We start from the raw sequence: 8,319 nt of genomic DNA, 5'->3' as shown, positions 1-8,319 counted from the left end.
AAGAAGAAGAAGAAAGAAGGAGGAGGAGAAGAACAAAGAAGAAAGAAGAAGACCACTCTCCTCACTCCAAGTTCTAGAGCCTTATCTACCTAGGATTTTGCCTGGGTGAAGAAATAGTCTGTAAAACAGTTCCTACTCTCTTCCCAAAGGGATTGACATCATTTTCAAGACAGAGAGAAAGAGAAATTGCTTATGAAGCAATACCAAGGTCTTTTTATCTCAGCAAAATATATACCTGAGGGCCTCATGTACATGTGTATTTTTTACTTTGATGATGCTGAGTGTCTACTCTTTGGCTTTGGAAGCCTGGAACTTGATTTGTCAGTACAGTAATAGATTCATCTTTTAGGGAAGATTCTTTTTTTGTTTTTGTTTTTGAGACAGAGTCTCACTATGTTTCCTTTGGTAGGGTATTGTGGTGTCACAGCTCACAGCAACCTCAAACTTTTGGGTTTAAGTGATTCTCTTTTCTCAGCCTCCCAAGTAGCTGAGTACAGGCTCCTGCCACAACGCCCAGATATTTCAGGGCAGATTCTTATGAACCAGATGTGTAAAACTGATATAATAAAACCAAGTCCAGGTTTACTAATTTATAATTAAAAAATAATCATACAAACCAGAATGCCAGAATGTAAGGTAAAAGAAGTTGCTTGATAAATAAAGAACAAAGGAAGTTTAATACGGGTTCTAGTATTTATTGGCAGCAGGCTAAGGCTCATGCTAGGAAAAATTTCATCAGTGGAATCTGACAATTTGACAAATGTTGCCTACAAGTCCCTGTGTCAACCTCTTCCTCTGGATGGACTCATCACTGAACCTGGACATTTCTGAAATTATTTGGCTAAGGCTTTTTCCTTTTGTGTCTGCTCACTGGCTAACTATTCACATTGTAACACTGGTTTTCTAGACTGCCAAGATGACTAACCTTTCTTTGGATGAGAAATCATGGATCAGATTACAGTCTCCTTTTGCTGACATCTTTAAAGTTTTTTTAAAAGTTTTTTTAAAATTTTTTTTTTTTTTTTTTTTTTTTTTTCTTTGAGGCCGGGTTTCCTTTTCCCCAGACTAGAAGGCAGTGATCTGACAATACTCACTGTAACCTTGAGTTTCTGGCCTCAAGTGATCCCTCCATCTTAGTCTTCTGAGAAGCTGGCACTGATAGGGTGGGAGGAGGGCAATGGGTGCCAACACAGGCAAGGAAGTGGGAAGGGCAGACAGAGAGCAGAAACCAAATTGTAGCTGGGAACCAAATCGGACTAGGAACTATTCCCCAGTAGGAACATACACAGTGAAGAGTTCCTAGTGACTTTTAACTGACTGGGCTCATTACCATGTAATTGGCATAGCATGTGCAGAGGATTCTGGGAAGACATGCATAGAAAGGGAAACTGTTATATAACCAAGCTATTATGTAACCTGTTACCTACTCTCTTATATACTCAGGCTTCAGCTTCTTTCCCCAGGAGTGGAGACTGACCTGTTCCTCTCTCTCCAGACTGTATTTTCACTTTGTGTAGTTTTTGTGTAGCTTCCTTTCTCATTTCCTTTCACTTCATATATCTTATTTCTTTTCCTGTAATACGGTGTTTGTGTGGGATTGCTCGGTGTCTGTGATTTCTCTGTCATCAGCTCAACTCAGCACCAGTACTCATTTTTGACACTGGCAGCCAGGAGACCGGGGAACACTCAAGATCTGAGAGGACTACAGGTGTGAGCCACCACACCTAGCCAAAAAGAAGCTTTTTAAAAAATCAGGCAATGGTGGCTTGGCACTTGTGGGGCAAGTGGCTAAGGTGCCAGCCACATACACCTGAGCTGGCGGGTTCGAATCCAGCCCGGACCTGCCAAACAATGACAGCTGCAACCAAAAATAGCCGGGTAGTGTGGTGGGTGCCTATAATCTCAGCTACTGGTAGGCAGAGGCAGGAGAATTGCTTGAGCCCAGGAGTTGGAGCTGTGATGCCACAGCACTCTACCCAGGGTGACAGCTTGAGGCTCTGTCTCAAAAAAAAAAATATTAGGCAATGGATATGATAGTTTAGCTGGAGCAATCATTTCACAGTGTATCTGTGTATCAAATCATCATGCTGTATACTTTAAATAACATACAATTTTTATTTTCCAATTGTATCTCAACAAGGCTAGAAAAAAGAATATTATTATTCATACATCTGTCCAAAAACTCTATGCACTATCTCTATTTAATCCTTATAACAACCTAATGAGGTAGGTATATTATATTCTATTACCAATAGGAAAACAAAGGCAGAGGAAAGATAAGAACCTCTCTCAAAGTTTCACAGTTCATTAGTGGGGAATTCAAGCCATTAACATTTATTGAGAGAATAGTAAGTGTGGTGGTGTTCTAGTTATCTTATCTTGTGAAAGTCCATTGCTTAGTTTCATCTTTTGCATCGTTGTTGAAGCTAGTTTTGTCCTTTAGTTTCTAGGTGCTTACTTTGCTGGTGGTCCATTGCAATGGTCAGTGTGTAGAATAGGTCTAAGTATTTCCTGTAGAGCTGGTCTTATTGTGACACACTTCATCAATGTTTGCATATCAGTAAAAGATTTGATTTCTCCATCAGTTTTAGACCTCTGATCAAGTAAGTTTCATCCTAGGGACGCAAGTCTGGTTTAACATACGCAAGTCCATAAACATAATCCACCATATCAACAGAAGCAAAAACAAAGACCACATGATCTTCTTAATAAATGTAGAAAAAGCATTTGATAAAATCTAGCATCCTTTTCTAACTAGAACACTGAAGGGTATTGGCATACCTGGCACATTTCTGAAACTGATCAAAGCTATCTATGACAAACCACAGCTAATATTTTACTGAGTGGAGTAAAACTGAAAGTTTTTCCACTTAGAACTGGAACCAGACAAGGTTGTCCTCTATTGCCATTACTATTTAACATAGTGCTGGAAGTTCTAGCCAGTACAATCAGGCAAGAGAAGGAAAGAGAAGGAAATAAAAAGCATCCAAATGAGAGTAAAGGAGATCAAACTCTCCCTCTTTGTTGACAATATGATCTTATACTTATAGAACCCCAAAGACTCTACCAGAAGACTCCTGGAAGTGATCAAAAAATACAGTAATGTCTCAGGATATAAAATCAATATCCACAAATCAGTAGCCTTTTTATACTCCAATAACAGCCAAGATGAGAAGCTAATTAAGGACACAACCCCCTTCACAGTAGCTTCAAAGAAAATGAAATACCTAGGAATATACCTAACAAAAGAAAGGATCTCTATAAAGGATCTCTATAAAGAAAATTATAGAAAAGAAATAGCAGAAGCTATTAACAAAGGAAAAAACATACCATGCTCTTGGCTAGGAATCAACATTGTTAAAATGTGTATATTTCCCAAAGCAATCTACAGACTCAATGCCATCTCTATTAAAATACCAACATAGTACTTTCAAGACTTGGAAAAAATAATTCTTCATTTTGTATGGAACCAGAAAAATCCCATGTAGCTAAGGCAGCTCTTAGTAATAAAAACAAATCCGGGGCATCATCCTACCAGACTTTAGGCTATACTACAAGGCCGTGAGCAAAACAGCATGGTATTGGCACAAAAATAAGGACATAGACATCTGGAAGGGAATAGAAAACCAGGAGATGAAACTCATATCTTATAGCCACCTAATCTTCGATAAACCAAACAATAACATACACTGGGGGAAAGACTCCCTATTCAAAAATGGTGCTGGAAGAACTGGATATCCACATGTAAAAGACTGAAATTGGACCCACACCTTTCTCCACTCACAAAAATTGATTTAAGTTGGATAAAAGACCTAAATTTAAGCCATGAAATGATAAAAATCCTCAAAGAAAGCATAGGGAAAAAACTTGAAGATAATAGCCTAGGGAAAGATTTTATGAAGAAGATTTCCAGGGCAATTGCAACAAGAAAAATAAACAAATGAGGCTTAATTAAACTGAAAAGCTTCTGTACAGCTAACGAGACAACAACCAAAGCAATTAGACAACCTACCCAATGGGAAAGGACATTTGCATATTTTGAATCAGACCAAAGCTTGATAACTAGGATCTATAGAGAACTCAAATTAATCAACATGAAAAAAGCCAACAATCCCTTCTTACATCAATGGGCAAGAGAGATGAAAAGAACCTTCTCTAAAGAAGACAGAGGAGTGGTTAACAAACATGAAAAAATGCTCATCATCCCTAATTATTAGAGAAATGCAAAACAAAACCACCCTAAGATATTATCTAACCCCAGTGATAATGGCCCACATCACAAAATCTCAAAACTGCAGATGTTGGCATGCATGTGGAGAGAAGGGAACACTTTTTTTTAAAAATTTTATTTATTTATTTATTTATTTATTTGAGACATTGCCTGAAGCTGTCCCCCTGGGTAGAGTGCCATTGCATCACAGCTCACAGGAACCTCCAACTCCTGGGCTCTAGCGAGTCTCCTGCCTCAGCCTCCCAAGTAGCCAGGACCACAGGCATCCGCCACAACGCCCGGCTATTTTTTTGGTTGCAACCGTCATTGTTGTTTTTGGCAAGTCCGGGCTGGATTTGAACCCGCTACCTTAGGTGTATGTGGCTGGCGTCTTAGCCACTTGAGCCACAGGCGCTGAGCCCAAGAAGGGAACACTTTTACACTGCTGGTGGGACTCCAAACTAATGCAACGTTTTTGGAAGGCAGTATGGAGAACTCTCAAAGAACACAAGCTAGACCTCCCATTTGATCCTGAAATCCCATTACTGGGCATCTACCCAGAAGAAAAAAAAAATCCTTTTACCATAAGGACACTTGCACTAGACTGTTTATCATAGCTCTATTTACAATTGCCAAAATGTGGAAACAGCCTAAGTGCCCACCAACCCAGGAACAGATTAATAAGCTGTGGCATATGTATACCATGGAATACTATTCAGACACTAAAAAGATGGAGACTTTATATCCTTTGTATTAACCTGGATGGAAGTGGAACACGTTATTCTTAGTAAAGCATCACAAGAATGGAGAAGCAAGAATCCTATATACTCAATTCTGATGTGAGGACAATTAATGACCTAGTACATGGTGGGAGGTGGAGGAAGGGGAGAGCAGAGAGAGGAAAGGAGAGAGGGGAATGGAGGGGTCACAGTGTGTGACACACCTTTTGGGGGCAGGACACAATTACAAGAGGGACTTTACCCAATAAATGCAATTAATGTAATCTGATTTAAAAAACTAAAAAAAAAAAAGGGAGAAAAAAAGTTTCACAGCTTGCACATTTCAGACCTTTTCTTCTGGCTAACTCTACCTCACAGATCGATCTCTTAGCCGTCTCTCTCTATTGCCTCTACCTCAATTGTTCTCATTCTGAAACAGTCATCAGAACCACCTGGAGGGTTGTTAAAGCACAGATCGGTAGACTTCTTACTCAGAGTTTCTGACTCAGTACATCTGGGGATGGGACCTGAGAATTTATATATTTTTTTAAGTCTTTAGTTTATTAGTTCTCTTGTGAAAAACCCATACAATGGCTAAAGATAACATCATCATAGACTCTTACTCCCTCGACTTTTTGCCAGCACCCTGACATTGGCCTTTGCAGTCACCCTGACTGTCTTCATTTTGTTCTTGAGTTCCTTTCACTGCTATCTTGAGGTCTTTTTTCTTATACAGGCCATGCCTTCTACACTTAACATTTGGGTTCATTTTTCTTTGCATAATCCAAGGAATCATAAATCCTGAACCCAGTTGTCTTGACAACACCAAAGTGAGTTCTGAATCCAAATACCAAGATGAATTTGAGGGTGGTCTTGTACATTCTGGCAAGCTTCATCCTAATTCCTGTCTTTGGTACCGTTGCCTTCCCAGGATGATGGACATCCAGGACCATAACAGTGGTCGATTCTCAAACAGATTTTTTACATGCTCCCTAGTGGGGCTGATGTTGATAGTCAAGGAATTTACACTTCAAGAACCCCCCCCACCCCCCCGCCAGGTCAGTAACATCTCTCTTTTGGAATATTCCAATAGTTTCAGTCTTCCCACTCATTTTCTAAAGTGCGACCAGAGTGATCTTCCTAATTACAGCTGGAATTATTTATTAGATGCCAGATACTCTACTAGACATAAAGGATTCAATGCTAGCCACACAGACAAGAATCCTGCTGTCATGATAACCTGAAGCAGAGAGTTTATTTGCTTGGAACAGGTTCTTCCTTTGGCAAACACCGTGTAATGATATTCATTCTCTCCTTTCTATAGGTATAAAATATGGAACCGCATAATTAAAATTCTATTCCTATAATCAACCCCTAATATGGTTGGCTAGCTCTGTGTTGGTGGAATAATTAAAACCTTAGCTTGTTCTTCACATTAAGATAAGGTCAGAACAGCCTGATGAATGCTGCGTGAGCAGGAATGTGGAAGAAAATTAAATAAGATTCTTTAGGCTCATTCTTCCAGATTTTAAAACCTCTACAAAACCATTCCTTCATCTTTAGAAGGAGGTGGGTTGAGCAGGAATGGCTTGGAGATATTTAGTAAATCCTGCCCTCCTGCCATGAAGGTCTGTCTTTTATTTCTCTGCTGCTTTCCATACGACTAATCCTACCAGGAGCAAAAGCCAAGTATTCTGGGCATAGTTAATATAGTAAAATTCTCTCTCCTGTTGGGGATCAGAGATCCCAGTTCCTTGAACCCAGTTGATCTGGTGTTATTACTGGGTTGAGCTAGAAAAGTTTAACTGAGGCACAGTGTTAAGTAATTGAAAGTAAAAATGAATGGAAACAAAAAATAAAACTGGAGCAGCACAGGCAACAAGAATAGAAAGTAAAAGTAACCTGCACAAGTCTCAGTGTAACACAGAAGAATTTTATTTAGGGAGAACAAAGAGAAAGTTTAGGGCACTTCCAAAGAGAGCTGGAAGTGGGTCTCTCTCAAAAATGAGCTGAGGTGAGAGAGACAGAGATGCAAAGGCTGTGCAGAGGTGTAAATACCACTTCCTCTCTGTTTGAAATTGGTGGCAACTCTTTCACTGGCCTCTCTTCACCTCCAGGCATCATTGCCCTTTTCTATTGGTCATTGATTTTTGTCTCTTCCTATTGGTCATTGGTTACCTAGGTTACTGCATACCCACATTATTATGGGCCCTCCAGACTTCCTTGTTCAGCAGGCCAGGCTTTCCTCCCACCCACCTTGAAATCCCCTTCTTAGTGTTCCAGCTCAACCCCTACCAGTCACAATAATCTTTGTTTCTCCTCCCTTTTTACTCTTCCTTAATGGTTTGAAGCCTACTGCTTGGGTGGGCAGAAGTGCCAGAATTTTGCTAATATGAAACTTTGGTTGTGTGATTTCTTGTTATTTATAGGGTAAATTTTTGTTCTAAACAAGGAAGATGGAGTTAAAATAGAAGGCCCTGTCTTTCCTCACAGGACCTAGAGTTTTGTGCTCAAAACATGGCCCTCTTTTTCAAGCTGATCTATCAGTTTATGTGTCTTCAGGATGTCAACCTGGAGTGTAGGCTTGACTGCAGAGGTTGAAAATTCGACTTTTATCTCAATATCAACAGCAAACTATGCCATGCTTCAAAGTGGGAAAAGACATGGACCAGGTGTATTGCTAAGCCATCTGTTTTGGTGGTTGTGTGGAGAAGGACTGGAGGTAACCAAGAGGGGTGAAGACTAATGATACGGTAGTTGCAGTGATTTGCAGTGATTCTGGGGAGGCAAAATGATGGCTTGAATTAGAAATACAAATAGGGGAATGAGAAAGTATAAGAATTCTTAAATAATTGATACTGACATTAGTTTTAGGAATTTTATCCAGGGAGAGACAGGGAGGAATCAAGGATGGCACAGAGATTTTTGGCTCATTCAATGGAATGGATGTGGAAGCCGTTCCTTGAGATAGCCAATACTGGGGAGGAAGTTTGGAGATGAATGTGATAATTCACTGAGTTTGGACACTTTCAATTTGAGGTAGCTTTGGGTCATTAACTCAACTGCAATAACTAATAATTGTGTTAAATAATCACAAAATTCTTTATTGATAAATCCTTTCAGTATGTCACCTGTCAGCAGAAAAGAAAAGCCTTACTCTGTAAAATAATTTAAAGAGGTTTATTTTGAGCCAAATTTGAGGACAGAGACCTGGTGCCATACCCACGAGGCCTTAAGCAAGTGGACTCACTGTGGTGGGGTTACAGTTTGGTTTTATACATTTCAGGGAGACAGGAATTGCAGGTTAAGTCATAAATCCATACGTGGAAGGAATATATTGGTTTAGCCTGAAAAGTTGGGACATTGCAAAGTGGGGTGGTATGGGAGTGG

This window comes from Otolemur garnettii, unplaced genomic scaffold (assembly GCF_000181295.1).
Source record: "Otolemur garnettii isolate 467f Iridium unplaced genomic scaffold, OtoGar3 scaffold00068, whole genome shotgun sequence".
NCBI classification, from domain to species: Eukaryota; Metazoa; Chordata; class Mammalia; order Primates; family Galagidae; genus Otolemur; species Otolemur garnettii.
This window is presented reverse-complemented; position numbering follows the sequence as displayed.